Here is a 19,325-nt window from a genome sequence, read left to right on the forward strand (position 1 = left end):
TTTTGGCAGCAAGCAGCTCCTTAAAATGAAATGTTCATAGTCCCAAACTGAGCTCAGACATTTAATAAAAAGGAAATGTTTAGTTTTAGAACCCCCTGCCAAATTTGGATGACTAAGCAGCACTTGGCTCACATGACAGCATAGAGTGTTCTTACAGATATTCATGCAGTTTGAGGTGGTTTAACGATTCTCTGCAATGCTGGTCTAATTATTATTGTGCAAGATAATTCTATTTATAGCCTCTCCTCGCCACGGTAATGTAGATGATTTCCAATCTAGGCATTCTCAAATCCTGTGCAAATCCTCTGTGTGCACAGACTGGGAGAGAGAGGGGGAGAGAGCAAGAAAGCGAGAGGGAGCTCTTCCAAGCTGACAGGGGAGCTGTTCAAGTACCGCATGAATCTATTTCATGCATGAATGCCCTGATTGCTTTCTATTTTTACTGCACAGTCATCATCCTCCGAGTACAAATGAATCTCATAAAAACAAGTCTCTCAACCAAAATAAATAAATAACACATACCCTCAACTCACAAAAATAGAAAGAGCCCTCCGTTTGTTTAGTAGGCATGTAACAGCAAACACATCACAACTCTGTTTCAGATTTTGAAAACTGTGTAATGATAAGATTTTGCAGACAGTATATTGGTAAAACATTGGCAGATGTTGCCAAGGTTAGAGCTGATGCCCCAGCGATGCAGTGCTCTGAGCTCATTTGACACACCTGGTTGCTGTATCTGTGGAATTTGCCTGTTCATTCCAAGATTGTAACTTTTTTTCTCAGGATACTACAGTAAGTTTGAGGTATTCATGGGAAGGCCACTGTGCTTCTACTCCATCAACAGTATCTCGCCCATACTTCTAGGATAGTCTTCTGCCACCATGAATTGGATTGAGCGTGTTTTATAATATTACATTATGTTTGTTGTACTGATCACCTGTCAACAAAGAACACTACGAAGGAAGTGCTAAGCAGCATCAGATTGTCATCCCCCATGTAAGAACTCCACTTTTGTTGTCACCATAGAAACAACTGAAGATACTGCAAGGGAAGAACAAGTTATTGAGAAGAGTATATCATCTTCTACCAGGAATGCGTGGAATTTTAAAATGCCTATTGTGAAATTATATGTGACCTCCAGAAAATTACATACTGCAAATGCAGCAAAATTTGAAAACTAATCTAATATACAGCATATTGTTTACACAATGGAATGCTTACAGATAAGACGAGGATAAACTAAAAACTAGACAATGGTCTTTCAAAGAAGTAGGGACTGGTATTTTTTGTACATAACACCCTAAAATTACCAAGGGATCTGTCTAAGTGGTAAAAATGACTTTTGCAACTATCATCCATAGCTTTCTCAGGAGAAGGCAGACTGCAAATTCACTGTATATAAAACCTAAATCAAACGGACTAAATCCATGTTTGTTATTACATCTTTGGATGTTCATCTCATATCCAGTACGTCTTTGCCCTAAACCACCACCTGCTGGCAGGATTTTTAAGCTCCTATTTCAGGATCGTATTCCTAGTCATAGTACTTGGGTTACACCACAAATCAAAAAACCTAAATTGCTTAGTAAAGACACTGACAGAAAAGGAAACATGATATGTGTTGACCGAGTGTTTGGTCTTCTACTACTTTTCCTGTTTTCTTTTTTTAAGTTTACTGTATTAATTGTCAGTCTTATTCTTCTTTTTCTTCCACAGCTATTCACATTTTTATGGTGTTGTAATTTTGTCATTATCTGTAATACTTATCTTCTTAAAGGAATACAACCCAAAAAAAAAAAAAACACTTCCGGAAAATGTTCTCGTGAACTAAAATGGAATGCGTTCAGACACACCGAAGCATTTAAATTGAAGACCCCTCTCCCCCCTCATGCATGAATCCAGCTTATTCATTGGTTATCACTGCGATTCATGTGTTATCAATGGCATAAATTTCACTAAGAGACATATACAACTAAAGATTAAAAATGATAGAAAAGCAAGTGAAAATATTATCAGGAAGGGAATATGCCGTGTACTTGTGCATATCCAAGATGCTTCAACAAGCAGAAACTCAATTCACCTGTGCAGTGTCACAGACTGAAACAAAATAATTCTAATGCACTCCAGTTTTGAAAATGAATGAAGACAGGTCTAAAATTCAAATGCTTGTTTGTGTCCGAGCGTGTACCATTTTCATTCGCAAGAGAGTTTTCTGGAAGTGGTTTATTTAAAAATATATTGTAAAAGTATGTGTGTTAAGGATGTGGTCAGCATATGATTGGATGACTTGACTTGTGGGTTAGGTGACATGAGTAACATGAGATTTTTAATGGATGTTTTTGATATTATTTGCTGTTGTCTAGCACTGGTTATCATATACATCTGTTCTGTCAGAACCTTTTTTTTTTTTTATCTCCACTCCAAATGAAAAAGATTAAAAATTTTTCTTGCCAACATCACAAAGTACATGGGAGTAAATAACATATAAAAACTATCACTTTTGGGTGGAGTTTTCCTTTAAGACTGCACATGCTTCTTATTTCTGTGGATTTATACTGTATGTCAGACAGTCAGTCAGTCATTGTCCAACCTGCTATATCCTAAAACAGAGTTACGGGGGTCGGCTGAAATATGTTTGAGCTTCAAAACCTGCTAACTGCAACAGTGTAGCGCTATAGTTTTAGGGGTTTAGTTTCAAAATCTGCTTACGGACCCAGATTTTCCTATTTATCTCCAAAATTTATCTTTTGTACTTAGCTGATTTTGGAACTGAGCTCTTCATTTATCACTAAGTCTGCCAGGAGTCCTCTAAAATATGGGAACTGAACCATTCAAAAGTAAATGTTCCATTTTTCTTCTTATTTTTGGATTTTTACTACCTGTACTTGTAAATTGATAGACTTATAATGCTAATTTCTGTCTGTTAAATGACAGCCACAACATTGCAAATCATTTAGGCTCATGTTTCTCTATCACAACATGTGTTTCAAGCTACATCTATAAAATCTTAAATATATCGGGGTATTGTACAAATGTATCATTTTTAAAGAATATATATATATATAAACTCTCAAATATTTCTCATATGTAGTGTAAGTAAATGGAGACTTAGAGGCACTGTTGTCCACCTTTTTCCCAACAGACAGTACGCAGGACACGGGATAAAATCACCAAGAAGTAGTTTTATTTTCTTCCTCCTTGTAATGTGCCTTCAAAGCTCTACAGCCACAATAAACACAATTAAATCAAAACAGAAACACAATTCTTCTCTCCACTACACCTCCCAGGAAGCTCTGTCACACTCCTCCCAACTCCAGCTCGCTTGCTGGGTCTCCACCAGTCCTTTATATAGTTCTTTACCTGGAAGTGCTCCTACTCTTCCTCTCACATGACTTGCAGGTCAGATGGAGAATCCCAAGTCTTTAATCAGCCCGGTAGTACTATGGGGCTCCTGACCTCATGACTTCAAAGCACTTCCAGGCTGCAAGGGAAGCATGACTCCCCAGGTCCTTTCATAGATCCCCCTGGCGGCACCCACGGTACCTAACAGGGCTGTGAAACCAGACTCCAAGTCCCAGGATGCCCTACGGGAATCCGGGACACTGCTGCACTCCAGGGGAGCTGCCATCTAGTGTTTTGGGGGAGGCAGTGTCCTGAAAAAGCTGCCTTTCCCTATCCTTCCACTTCAGGGGCATGTCGGCCAGGTTGAGCTGCCGGCAGCCCATTACAGTAGATATATATATATATATATATGATATATATTTACTGTATATATATATATATATATATATATATAAGTGTCAGATTTACCCCCTAAAAACATTAATCTTTAAACCCTTTTAACTGCCTTAAAACACTTTTCATTACTTCAAAACTGAAATACCATGGCCGTTGCCACAACACTGTCATTAGTGTACAGTATCTCCTTCTCTCTCCTGAATTAGAAGAAATATCAAAAAGGCTCAGAATGAGAGAAGTAACTATGATCCACATTGTTTTAATTATTTCTGCTTAATATATTTTAAGCTATAACCTATTTTAATTTTCTTCTAAATAAAAGGCACTAGGATGAACACATAGTACTCATTTTTGAAGTAACAAATGTTCTAGGAATTTCACAGAAAATATGTATTCATCAAAACATTTCATAGCCAAATTTCTGTTTTGTGTGTGTTTGTTCATAATACAGTTTTGTTTTTCAACAAATTGACTTAATCTCTGGCACCTAGGTACTTCACACTTTTCACATATTTTCAGTCATAGCTTTCCTAACTAGGAGCAAAGTTGGAACTGGAATGAGTGGCAAGGAACAGTACTATGTGATCTATCTACAAATAAACATTGAGACACATGCTGTGATAGTACCAATGGCTAGTATGGTTACCTTTCAAAAAGGCAATTTTGATTTGATTCTTGCCTATTGTATTCAACATTTTCTTTAATCAAGTGATTCCCCCTTCTGATCTTGAGTCACTTAATGTAATCTGAGGTCACAACCATAATATCTCCCCATTATTTAATGTAATTTGAGGTTACAAGTGTATTCTCTCACAATTCCACCACCTTTGCATCCTGTTATATCTGAAGCTGTCCTCTTCTATGAAATAAGCATAACCCCACAGCTTGATCAACTCTTATAACGAATTGGGATCAATGATCATATTTAGCTTAAACACAACAATTTTATCCACTCTAAATTTAAAGCAGAATTTTTAAATACTACCTTGACAAAGCCAGGAATCCTATATGGTCCTATATTTAAATAATTAAAGATGACTTCTCATCTGCTTGTATGTACGGATGTATGTTTGTTCCATCATTATTTAAAAATAACTATACAATATATTATTATGACAACTGGAGGATAACTGCAACTTTGAATATGAGCTACATGGTGTCTTGTTACAGTCTCAGTCTTATCTTCTGATTTCTGTTGTCAAGCATTAAGTCCCTCTTTTACAATGTCAGACACTAACTGATGCCGATTAGTTGAAAGTGAATGACAGTCTGACTGGGGTAGCTCAGAGCAGAATGGCCATGATCTTAATAGGATGTGATAAATGAAAATCTTCAGTTACACTGTGGATTGCTTTTATCCAATCAAACGATCCTCTATTTCAAATAGCTACACTACTCTGTAAGTTTATATTTTGCCACAAATGTTTACTCAGACAGTTTCTATCATGGATAACTATGTCACCGGCTCAGATTGAGTGTAAAATCAAATCTGAAGTGATATTTTAAAATAAAACCAAGACAATTCTGGGTAACGTGGCAGTTTAGTATATAAAAGCTCATCTCTGCTTTGTCATGAACTAAGAAGTCCCCAAAGCATAAAGTCCCAAAAATACTCAAAATGCCCACTAGAGGGGGAAATACCTTCAAAAGCCCAGCTAGTAACACAGAGGGCAAAATAAAAGATTTATTTTCAAAAATGCTCTGTTAAACAATGAAACTCCAATGAGTTCAAATGGGACAGCAGGAGATCCCTGAAAAAGCAAAGGCAACCCAAGGCAAACAATTCCCAATCACAAATCCATCAAAGTAAGTCAAAAACATAGTATAAGGTCTAAAAATTCAGTATCTCACAAAAATAATCAAAATGCACAATATACAGGAGAACTCACCATCATGCACACATCCAATGAACCGCAAGGGACTGTGAGTTGCTGGGCTGAGGGGAGTCTCTTGACAGTGAAAGGCAGGTGACCCTGCCTCTTTTGGAACCACCCCCAAAACACATGGTACACAGCACAAGATACATATATATACACATACAAACTAAATGACCAACAAAAATAACATAAAAAAGGAATGAAAAATGAACAAAACAGTATAGTATTTGTTTGATACAGCTATGGCCCTAACTGAAACATAACATAGCCCTTATCTGTTCCTAGCACTGCAGATTCACAGGTAAAAGTCAGCGATAGTCTCATTTCGCATGAACAGAAGCTAAGTAGAGCAGAGATGTCTACCAACTCCTAAACATAGGTGATGTAACATTTATTATGTGCACACTATGGCAGTCATTTTGAGGAGGTCCCTTACTGGAAAGATATTTCCACAGCTGAGGGCATCAACAGGGCGGCACATGGCAGAAAAAATCTCCAAAAGAAACAGTATATCACATGTGGAGAGGGCAAGCAATGCAAAGAGGAGGTAGGCCTTACATGAGGTGGTGACAGCGCAAAGCACAAAGTGTTATAATGTAACTTATTCATGTTCACTTTTGTTATACATGCATCTCTCTTTTCTAAAACTGAATTGCATTATGATGTTCATCTTAGTTTCCTGCTGAGGGTGTGTTGGCATTCTAATTCAATGCAGACATGTCATTATTATCTCTCGCAACCAGCAATGGTAACATTGTTCATTTTTAAGATCATACGTTTGCTCATACTTAAACCTTACAAACGAATGTAATTAACCTAATATTAACCTATATAATAATTTTCAGAATATTCTCTAAAAATCTGAAGTAAATTTCATGGATGAGAATATACTACACTATAGATAAAACATTTTCCTTTAGTTCAATCAATTAATACACAACTAATGATTCTTTGTAGAACTTTCCAAGACCACATTGAACAATCTTCACTGTGTTCCAACTCCTACAGCCAACTACTGGTATATTTAAATTTTTGTTGGCCTGATGCTTCCCTCCTTCTCTTTGAATTTATTTCCTTTTGATGAAAAGATTTGGTCACACCCTGGCCTGCGGTCTAGACGGAAAAAGACATTTCTCTTTTATTAAAATTCACACGGTTTCTGAGATAAAATACAAGTATACTGATAAATGAAATATATCGTTACAAAGCTGAAAAATCTATTAAAAAAGCAATTGTCTTTTATACATGTAAAAACTTTCAAAGCCCAAGTTATATCAAGTAATATCATAAAGTTACACACAAACATACATGCTATTTATTATTTGTATTATTTTGGTTTTGTCATGGCGCCACCTCTTGGTATAATTCATAATAATAGTTTTTCACTATTTCCCTTTATTTTCCTGGTTGTGGGAGCTACAATACAGAAAGACCACAACAATAAAAACAAATTAACTAGAACAGTATGCCTGCCTAATTATTTGGTAGACATTTTTTTTTTTTTGCTGATTTAATTAGTAAAACACCAAAACTCTACTGTAATACATATACTTCTTTGCCAGTCAGCTCTGGCTAAGAAATGTTTTACCCAGTCTCTCAGCTACTTTATAGTGAATGGCCATTTACACCTAAAATGTTATATCATGTGCTTCAGGGCATAGGGTTCTCTTTTTTGCCTGTGCTGCTGTCATCTATAGCATAGCTAAGAGAGGCTATGGACTCAAAAATACTCAACACAGCCTAGTCACACCATATTACTGTTATCTAGGGGGCTGCTACTGTATTTTTTAAAAAAGGCACTTCTTGCTAGTTAATGCTAGGGGGGGTTGGGTGGTAGACCACAGATAATATATCAATCTGCTTTTTAAGCTCCTGATTCCAATATTTCTTAAAACAACCTCTCTGAACTCATTACCAAGAATAGTTAAAGAAAGTTTGTATATTATATAAAGCTCTGTGTAAACTAATTAGAATTTATAGTGATTATGATTCCGGAATAAAAATCTATGAACTGCTATCAGAATAACATCAGAAAATAAGTCACAGAAAAAAAACTTACAACTTAAAACCAGTGATGAGAAACTAATATAGTGCTAATTGAATTGTGGTGTCAACAATCCATTTGACATGGCCGTGGCAAAGGGTCAAACTGATTAGAAGTGGTCTGTCAGTCCACAGCTAACCATACGTATTGATAAACATTTCATTGCTTCCTAGTCAGAGTACCTTCTTATTTTTTTTTTTTTATCAAGGAAAGCCAATACATGTTAACTTATTATTTCTATGCTCCAGAACTGAATCTTGAAATAAAGTGAAATTCAGAAAATAGATTAGGGAAGACAAAATGTAAGAGGGGGGTTGGGAGGAGAGTTCAAGTGAAAAGTGTTAAATTTATAAGTTACCAGACCAACCGCTGAGACAAAATAAATAGTGTAGAACTGATTCACATAATAATGCAACTGTATGAAGGAACCTTTCTTATTTTGGCTACTTACCAAGTATACTTAATGGAAAAAATGTGTATGAATTTGATCACTGCATAAAAGCAATGCCCTCCTTAAAATTAAACAGCACACATTTTAATGCAGTATTTTCATTCACGTTTCTCATCTCAAGTTTGATAATAAGTACATTATAAGATACTGTATAGCCTCATGTATGCTATGGGTTTTTTGGGATATGTTTCCCATTACAGGGACAATGGAGAGGTGTGGACCATCATTAGATTTGACAACAGTCCATCACATGCAAAGCTCTACTATTGACAATTTTAAGACTCCAATTATCCTAATGTATATATATATATATATATATATATATATATATATGGGATCTTGGGCAGTAGCCGTATCACCCAAGAAATCCTGGGAGACATGGGAAGAATTAGCAAGCTCACCCAAACAGTGAACAGGTTGTAATGCTCTTGAGCCATTCTTGAATCCAAAATGAATGACAACCATATCAAATGTATAAACGGGAGCTTCAATATTATTAATGAAGCACACAAGAAGGGCATGAAAAGTGTGAAAAAAAATACACAAAAAGACGCTAAGAAAATCTGCGGTGGGTTGGCACCCTGCCCGGGATTGGTTCCTGCCTTGTGCCCTGTGTTGGCTGGGATTGGCTCCAGCAGACCCCCGTGACCCTGTGTTCGGATTCAGCGGGTTGGAAAATGGATGGATGGATGGACGCTAAGAAAATAAGAAAACCTCTGACCCTGTCTATCAAATACTGCGGCTAACCAACCTCCCACTATATTACTACAACAAGCCCAAAGTCCACCCATCGAGTACCTTTCCCCTATAATCCTCTAGTTTTAATTTCTCTCGTGCTTGTCAAACCCCTATCCAATCTCACCTCTTGACTTCAAATTCACTGTGGCATTGAATAAAAAAGGGCTTTTAAGCCCCAGGCTGGAATCTAGCCCACAGAACATCTCCTGAAACCCTCTGGACTGCTCACCCAGAATTGTTCTTGGTTGCTCAAAATATTCCATTAAACCACAATTCCCATCTTCACTTAAAGGAAGGAAGGAAGGAAAACCTGGGTATCTGGCGCAAAACCCACATTGACACAGGGAGAATGTGCAAATTCCACAAGGACAACCTGGCATGGGATTCAAGCTAACACTGTGTCACAAGCTGGTTTTCTGATGGGCATCTTAATGGTTTTTTTATTGCATTGAAGGTTTGTTAGTATGAGCTTCACTGAATTAAATTTGATGTAAATGACATTATTATAACAATAAAGTGTTTAAATAGCTTTAAAATATTTACCATTCAACAAATAGTAACTAAATTGACCAGGTTTGTGCGTGTGAGAATGCCAGACTAATGTCTATTTAGGATTCTTGCTTTGTTCCTCATACTGCCTAGATGGGCTCTCACTTCTTTGCTCTGAAAATGGATCAATAGAAGCACATTATATTATGTTGAAACCTCTTTTTATTCTTGAAACATCTTAAATTGCACAGAATTATGTGTACATACAATGCAATCTTAGGATATTTTTGATAAGGGCTTTTACTTTCCTCTAGGCATACATTTGCTAGATATATTAAAATATCACATTTAATCTATTTTTCATGAAACATATTCCAATGCTGTACAGATTTGTATTGAAAATTAAATTTGTGTTGTAACATAACATTAAATTCTATAGCCCGAATAATTCATTTTAGGAAGCCTATCTTGAAAAATGTATGCACAAGTTAGGAACCAAGCCCATACAGGGTGATAGTCCATCGCAGGGCATCTCTCATGTACGACACATATTCAGAGTCACAAATTAAACTAACTGTATACCTTTGGGGATGTAAGAGCAAACCTCTGCAGGTATGGGGTGAACATGACAGTGACAAGGTTCAGGATTTGAACCCAAGACACTTGATCCATGAAGCAACAGGAATTTATTTCTGTGGTTCCATACTGAGCAGAAATTTGCTATTCCCAAAAATAAATCTCTTTCTAAATTTATTCCTGAAATTGTTAAAAGAGTCGAACATGAGAGCTCTTATTATTTTATAAGTTATATTTTGTAACTGAAATACTGACAGTTTTAATGCTTAATAATATCCATAAAAAATATTGTCATTTAGGGTTGTTTAAAACATGTCAGCCATGGTGGCACAAAGCAGAAGCACTTCAAAACACTGTAAAGCAAATGATAGCATTTTAAGATTTGCCTAGCTGCAAAAGTGCCATTTAAACAGTCAAGATTTATTAGAAATATTTTATTCCAAAGTCTTCATTTACATTTACAAGCAAGGATTTGAAAAGAAATGATATGCGCCTTTTAGTTAAGTGCCTAATACCAGTTTTAATCCTTGTATAAATATTGGTGTTTGGATCAACCTGACACTTGATGAATATCAGCTATTAGAAAAATACCACAAAAATATTTGCTCAACAATTACCAGGGAGGTTTACATGTAGAGAATTCAAAATGAAAATATAAGAAGTGCTTTTGATATTTGTACAAAGCACTACAATTGAATAATTTCTTTTAATGGAGAAACTGCAGGCAATGAACTTCAGTATACTTGTGCAATGACCCATTTAAAGAAACAGCACACTGGAAATGTAAATGTGTCAAGCAATACAGCATTGAATGATTCAGATAACAAAACAAATGCTATGAAATGGCATTGAAATAGTAACAGCAATTAAATAAAATTTTAAACACTACTGATACAGGACATGCTTAACACACTAAAAAATGAGCTCTTTAAGACATCACTGTATCTAACTTAAAAAAATTAAAGTTTAAATTGTATACAGCTTAAGTTCATAAGTGAAAATTACTTTTCAGTATACAAAATAAATTACTACAAAGGTTCTGATTCTCTAAAGCATTTCTTTGCATGGCCTGCACAATGGAGCAGTGGTCAGTACAGCTGCTTACTGCCCAGTCAAGGACTGCGTGGGGCCTGTCTGGGTTCTTCTCTCATTACTCCAGTTTTTCTCCCACATTCCCAGAGATGTGCTGGTGAAGTTAACTGTTACTTTCAAATTGCACCGTGCGAGTGCTGGTGTATGTGTATGTGGACGCTGCAACGGACTGCCACTCTGTCTATGGCTGGTTCCTGCCTTGTGTACTATTGTGTTGAAATTCAGTAAAGTTTTTTTTTGTTTTAATTTCAAGTTTATTGTCCTGTGTACATAGTACAATTAACTAATTACATGTCTCCCATTAAAAGTGGCAATAATACACAGCAAAAGACACACAAACACACAAAGTATGCACAGCATGCAAGTATATACTATATGCACAATCATGTACAATATATACCCATACATAATTTATATATATTGTAATCAGCAGGGAGTCCCACAGCCAACACAATCCAGGGTTCAAATAAGGGATTTATTTACTAAATACAGTACCTTCACAAGTGAGCAAAATCAAAATACAGTAGCCACAGATAATGTACCACTTATAAAATGTGTTCAATGTGCTGCCCATTGTGTTGGATTGTCAATGCAACCCTCTTCTCCCACTCTTCACACACTGATAGCAACACCGCAGGAGAAATGCTAGCATAGGCTTCCAGTATCCGTAGTTTCAGGTGCTGCACATCTCGTATCTTCACAGCATAGACAATTGCCTTCAGATGACCCCAAAGATAAAAGTCTAAGGGGGTCAGATCGGGAGACCTTGGGGGCCATTCAACTGGCCCACGACGACCAATCCACTTTTCAGGAAACTGTTAATCTAGGAATGCTCGGACCTGACACATTGAACACATTTTATAAGTGGTCAGAAACTTGTAAATAACTCATGAAAGAATAAAGTTACGTTAAAACCAAGCACACCATTGTTTTTCTTGTGAAATTCCCAATAAGGTTGATGTGTCACATGACCCTCTTACTATTGAAAAAACAAAAGTTGGATCCAAAATGGCCGACTTCAAAATGGCCACCATGGTCACCACCCATCTTGAAAAGTTTCCCCCCTCACATATACTAATGTGCCACAAACAGGAAGTTAATATCACCAACCATTCCCATTTTATTAAGGTGTATCCATATAAATGGCCCACCCTGTATATCTGTTTCCCCTCCTTCTGCTCCTGCAGGTGAGTGTTGCCCTCTGCTTCCCGACACTGACTCACCTGGATGCCTTAATGCCTGACCTAAGAGTACTTCCGGTGCCATCATATGGCATCCAGGAAGCACATTTCCATCCCTGAAAGATCCACCTGAAGGATGCCAGCATCTAGCATATTGGGGAAGGAATTGTTTTGGACAGACAAATTTCGGCTGTTCATCCATTATGGCCTTTGAGTCAGGAAAGGCACCAGCAAGCAACCTGACCAGGATGCCATACCATTATGGCACACTGTTCAGGCAAGGAAACATGTTTATTCATGGTCAGGATGTCAGTCCTTTCATATATATATATATATATATATATATATATATATATATATATATATATATATATATAATGATTAGCTGTTCAGTAACCTTGTTATGCATTTACAAAGGCTTCTGTTTTGGCTGACAATAGTTGTATACTCTATTCATGCAAGTCCATTATTCAGTTACAAAGATTGAATAATGCAAATGATTATGGATAGTGTCTTCCAGCATTAAAAAGACCAGAAACAAGAGGAATGGTGAATGCATGACTATACTGTATGCAACTCAGGGTTTGCTTGGAAAAAATAAACATGCCTGTCACATTTAGTTTTGAACTGCGCCAGTCCTTTAGTTTTCTGACAGCTGCCAATCCCCTTTTTTGTAAGAACAAATATACCTTTGTATCTCCCTGATGTGTGCCAACCACAAACCAAACTTTTAATGAGGACAAGCAGGAAGTAAAGGAGCGGGGCCCCACATGGAAAAGACCACATCTAGAGGTTGAAACCTGAGGATCAGGAAGCAAGGCCTTGGATGTGCTTGTTATTACTTCACTCAAAAGTACAAGTCAGAAAGAAGTGAAGGGTAAGCCATTTTAATTAAAGGAATTTTTGATGCCATTTTAATTAAAGGAATTTTTATAAACACTGCATTTGACTTACACAACATCTTCTATTCACAGAGATTCCATAATTACAATGTTGTTAATACATCCTTATATCTTTATTTTGTCATGGTCATGAGGAACATGTTATACCTTATGACATAGTGTACCTTGACATATGTTGTAGATATTTTCAACCCATCCATCTCTGCATTCATTTTCAAACTTGCTTATATTCAGAAGGATTGTGGATAAACTGCAGCCAGTTTTGTTGTTATTCTATGCGCCATCTAGCACCTGTTTACTTTTGGACACTGTAAACTTTAAAAGGCATGACCTGGTTTGTACCCCAAAATTTCTTCTCTGAACAGTGTGTTCTCTCAGTCGACAACACTGTGTAAAATAAATGCTGGAAAAGCAGTATAATAGTCCTTATTGTTGTAAAATAAGCAAGTATGCAAATATTAAGGCTAATTCCTCTCTTGTCCCTGTTGATGCTTAAAATGATCAAAGTGTGTATTGAAAATGGATGAAAATGTAAACTGTAAGTGTGGTACAAGATTTGACATATCAGATGAGAGATAACATTTACACTAAGTTCTGCAATCACTAAGCTGATTATATAAATATACTAGACAAGGAAACTCCACTTCTTTACCAGAATACAAATTTGTAGCTGAGATTGTTTAGGAAATCCCAAAAAATGGAAAATGTAGCTAAGCCAGACACTAGAATTGAAAGCAGAGGCAAACGTCTAGTATAAAAAATCCTTAAACTCACAGTATATGGTGTGAAGTCATTGGGCATCTACTCTAGTACAGCATACATTCTAAATACTGTACATGCTGCATTAATAAAAAAAATACATATTTTATAAGCCCTTGAGTGTACAAGATTTCTATGCCATTTTGCTAAATCCTTTTAATTCCACTTTTGATGAAAATTAAAATTGAACACAAACAAAATAAACTCTTAAATCTCTGACACCTTTAGAGTTATTAATTTGCTAAACACAAAATACAACAGGTTTACGAAAACCCCGATTATTTCGACTCTTGTAGCCAGGATAGGTTTCTACTTCTTGCAACTCTGGAGCCATGTAAATTGTTACAGTAAATGGAAGGATGGATAAAACATTGTGCTTTGGTCTTTTGTATTTTAATGGGCACTATTAAAAGGCACTACAACAGATAATTCAGAAAAGAAAGAGACTGGGCCTGTGCCAGTGCATCAACACTTCTTCTGAATGAACCTCATTAAAAAACTTCTATTACTTTTTGATTTACCACAGTCTTTTCATGTATATTGCTAGTGCAAGCAGTCTGTGATATAATTGTTAAAATGAGCACAACGTGACATAATAAAGGAAAATCCCTTTCATCTTGCACAGAACTATTTGTTTAAATGGAGCAGTCTTTGTAATTGAGTAAAATGAATTTACTTTCTTCAAGCATAGTCTATCTGTCGAGGGATATAATTCCCCCTGCTTACAGCTTAATTACCTAGATATACAATGTGCCACACCATATGGTAAAGTCATTTAACAGGTATAATTGTGTGCCATCGTAATTCAACAAGACACAGAGGGAAAAGAATAAAATGCAATTTCCTTGACTTCACAGTAGAATTATGTACAATTTCAGCATGCTTCATACTTCTAATGGTTTAAACCAAGAGGGAGGTATAATTCTTATTTATATTACTTTCCCATGAGAAATCTCAAACCATAAACCCTTAAACCTATGCCTTTTCACGAACAGTCCTGTAATATTTACATGGGATGGATCAGAGTGCATAATCTAAGGGCAATTAGAAAGCTTTAATGTTGTTGTGGTTTCTAACTGATCTTTATCTACTGAGTTTTGGCTCTGATCAATACACAGCCCTGTCCAAATTCATAATCTTTTTATAGCATGTATATTTCTGGCTGCACAACCTGGCTCAACCAAGTAGATCTTTTCAGTGGATAACTAACACTCACCTCATTGACCTTGAAATATATTTAAAGGCTTCACCAGCAGCCCCAGAGGGAAAAAAGTGCAACCTGACAGAGGCTGTGGCTTACATTCATTGACAACAAGGAGCTATTCAGAATGTGGCGAGGAAACTCCATGAACGCTTTAGTAGTGTATGCCACAGGTTGAACAAAGCAGTTCCACTTTTCAAAGTTACATTTCTGGAAGTTCCGTAATTAGCACACCTGGCCTCTCCAAGAAAAAAAAAGGTCATGGGTTCATGGCAAGGCAAAAAGTCTGTCATGGGGCTGGTCACTGAGCAGAAGTGGCAGCGTAAGTGGAACATTTAAAATGGCCTGTGTAGGTTCCTTTAAAAGTCAAGAAATGGCCAATTATTTTAGATCCGGGCCATTTATATTAAGTATGTCATTGAAACTGGCACTTATTATATTTAAAAAAATACTTTTAACATGAGATTCTGAAGGAATTAAATTTCAAAGTAGAAGTGTAAAACAAAATAATCTCCAGTGGGTATTTGAATTATTAGAGGGAGTGTTGTATTTTAACACTTTACTGATCTGTTTGTATTGTAATGAAACTGAAAGCAATAAATACATTTTTAAAAATCGCCAACACATAATAGTTGTGAAAAATAGTGAGCAACATACTGCAGAACTTCCAGGGTATTTCTTTTGTGTAGACAGAAAATGTTTTGGGAGAAGAAGTTATCACTAAATGAGATACCAAGGCTGAGCACATCAGTCCTGGAGTCTACCTGATTACAGACCGTCCTTCCCTGGGCCAACCATGGCCATTAAACATTAAATCAATAAATGTATGCAGATTTGTTTGACTGAACTGAAAAAATAATTAATTTATATGTGTTTGTGTAACATTTATGAATATATTTGCTTTTTTAAAGCCCACTTACTCCAGTGCTGAGGCACATCACGACAACACTGGATGAAAGCCAGGAACAAACACTGAAAAGGGCATTGATCATTAAAGGTATCTAATTATATTTCCTTAAATGTCATTTTTGTCAATAAACCATTAAAAAATTCATTCTCCCTGTTTATTTTTGTCTTGCTGTATAGTTTTGAAGTATTGATCTGGCAAATGTAAACTTATAAACTTAAGACTGCATTAAAAAAAAAAACAATGTCACTTTTTCTCCATTAAAAACACTTTTTAAAATAAATTACTATAAATAAGATATTATAGAAAAGAACAAAATGTAGATACTTTTATCAAAAATCCCATGGGGACAAATGATCTATCTTTGTTTATTTCTTACTTTGACTGTTCACATGCGATACCACATGGCACTGTGTAGTGAAAATGTAATTAGAAAGGATGTACAGTATAGTGAAGCTTACATTAAGGATATATTAAAACGGCCACTTTGTTAAACATTACACTCCTTTTCTCTGTTGATGCCATCATCATTATATTATGACAGCAGGAACTTGGCTCAAGTTAAAACATGTAATATTATTTGAACTAAACTGTCAAGGTCAAATGACAAATGTTTCAATAATTACATATTCATACCGTATGTTGGTTTGACTTTATTTCATTTATTGTTGCAGAACCGTTTCTTGGACATACTGTAATTGTTGGTCTCAAATACTCTGTATGTATGTTGTTACAGTTCATAAAAAATTATGAAACTTATAAAAGATCAAGCATTTAATGAAATTTCCCTTGAGTCTCTCTTCATTTGAGTTTCCAGCTTTTAGTAAACTATACATGCAGCCAGTTAGAGATGATGTCATGGGACAATGTACACATCAAAAGACTCTGAAGACCGTAAGGAAGTAAAAAAGTATTTTATTCTTTAATATTTGTAAAGTTATGGGCTAATTTACTTGGGGTTATATTTAAAGAAATAAAATGTGTATGTATCACAAGAAAGTAAATAATAGATCATGTATCTATTTTGCCCAGACTATGCATAATTAATTTTGCAAACTATAAAATAATCTTAAATTAAGTTTGCTTTCCAAGAAATATCCAGTTCCTTATATAGTGACCACTTTAAGATCGGCTGCTCATTTCAGGTAACAAATTAAGGGAAGAGCAGCTTTGCGGTAATTGACACAATCTACATCATACTTAACTAGTAAATATAACAGCATGTTTTTAATTGTGGGAGAAAACTGTAAATACTTGAAACTCATGGCCTGCCCCTGCATAAACACAGGCAGTCCATGAAAACTCTCCCAAAAGACCTTGAAGGCTGGAAGTGGACCAAAGACAATGTGATTCAGTATCATAGTGTCATGTTGTCTATTAGTCAAGTAAAATGTGAACACCGGTAACCACTTCATAATGGTATATGAATGGTACACGTCTCGTGTTGTCACAAATATTCTTAGTTGTTACAATATAGAATAATAAATATAACAATGTTCCCCTAATTCAAAGAGCCTTCATGGATCTCAGATTCTACATATTATCTACAATTCCTTCTGTTAAAAGGAATCCACATAACAATATGCTGCCACAACCATGTTGTAGTTAGGATAGTGTTACAGGGGTCATAAGCATTGCTTGAATTGCTCCTGACAGATCACTTTACATTTCATCCAGTCTAAAATAAAAAAAATATTTCACAACACACTGTCACAAGTCTTCTTTAAGCATTTTTTGCAGGCTCCTGGAGTGTTGTTAAGTGGCCTTTACTGAGGACTTTCTTCTACTGAGCCATTCTCTCAGAAAGTTTACACATGTGTTACTGCCTAGACTGCTGTACTCTGGACAGATTTTCCACTCTCAGTCATGGAAATCTTTCAGTTCTGTCAAGGTGTCTATCATATTCGTCTTTCTTCTTTTTTCCTATATGCAGAGCTCAAAGGGTGACCAATTGATTGTGCAGTGTTTTCTCCATTTCTAAAATCTGAACTTAACTGCCCTCCTAGTAATGCCCTTAAATTGTTTTATACTAACCCCCAGACCTGTTCTCTTTCACATTTCTATCATGCAATTGTATGGGAAGCGCCGTGACCTTTGAAGTGTTCTTAACTGACATGTACTTCTGTTTGTTAGATCTTATATTGACAGGTGGGTTCCTTCTAAAATCATGTCAACAACTGGAGTACCTACATGTAGACTAGATTCAAGTTTTATAGTGACTTCAAACACACATGAGATGCACCTGAGCTCAGTTCACAATGTCACAGCAAACAGGGTCAACACCTATAAAAATAAAAAGTACTTTTACTTAAAGTGCAGTTTGGGTAAGAATGTCAAGAAGCTGTGTATAAATCTATTACAATATAACAAAATACAAAAAATAAGGCTGGGATGTGAATGGGTTCTTGTGGAACTGTATGCTACGTGTTGGTGTGTGGGGGTGGTGGTGGAGTGTGCTCTTGCTAATAGCAAAGGTTACCATTATTCCCGCTAAGCATACTATTCCCCTACTGCTCTCGTATACTAGAGTTGCTGTGCCATTGTGGTTTCCCGCAGCCTAAGGTGCTATGCTGATTCTTTTGCTTTAGGGCAGGGCACACTGGTCATTTCCTGCCTACTTGGAGGGCAAAATGACTTAGAGCTCTGTCTTTATTATTGTCTTTTCATTGTAGCCCTCAATTCAAAATTATTTGTTAAACCTTCTCATGAACTGAAGGATTAGCTGCTGTATCTGAGTACCCTTTGTCATCACTTTGACTGCCGATGTAAACATCAGCTCTGCTGCAATTAACTGATGCTCGGAAATGTCATGTCTGTGTCACCACTGTCAGTTAACTGTTTTGATTAATGGTTTGGTGCTCATCTGCTAGCATTTAGCTGTCCTTTGTCTAGATATAGTATTTCACTTAGTTTAATTTAAAATTTGCTTGTCATTTTTCTAGTTGATACCTATGATCAGCTACAATACAAGAAGAAAAGGTTCATGATAAGCTACCTAAAAAAGTATTAAAAACAGATTACTTTTTGTAAAACAATTAAAATGAAGGAGGCTGCACTTCTTTTTTGAAAGAGTCATTGGTGTGCACAGATATTACATTGTCAAATTAAGATGATTGTACAAAACAGGAATCAAAATCAGTTACTTGATTTAGTTTTAATTCATAGTAAGAATTTCATAGTTTTAAATATACCTTTCCTTTTGTTAATTAGGACCAGCACAGTGGTCATATTTAACTCTATCAAAGTAAATTTGCAAGAAAATAATGGGTATGAACGAAACACAGTTATAGTAATTTAAACAACACGTAAACCAAACTGTAAGTGAGCATGTTAAGAGCATTATCCCATTTATTGAACCCACTTCCTCCAA

The 19,325-nt window shown here is 36.0% G+C and overlaps 1 protein-coding gene across 8 annotated transcripts in view; it reads right to left on the reverse strand.

The window, feature by feature from the left end:
- LOC114664257 (histone deacetylase 9) overlaps nt 1–19,325 on the reverse strand; it is a 714,055-nt gene that overhangs the window by 224,582 nt on the left and 470,148 nt on the right. The window lies entirely within an intron of this gene.

The sequence above is a fragment of the Erpetoichthys calabaricus genome, chromosome 13 (assembly GCF_900747795.2).
Source record: "Erpetoichthys calabaricus chromosome 13, fErpCal1.3, whole genome shotgun sequence".
In the NCBI taxonomy this organism is placed as follows: Eukaryota; Metazoa; Chordata; class Cladistia; order Polypteriformes; family Polypteridae; genus Erpetoichthys; species Erpetoichthys calabaricus.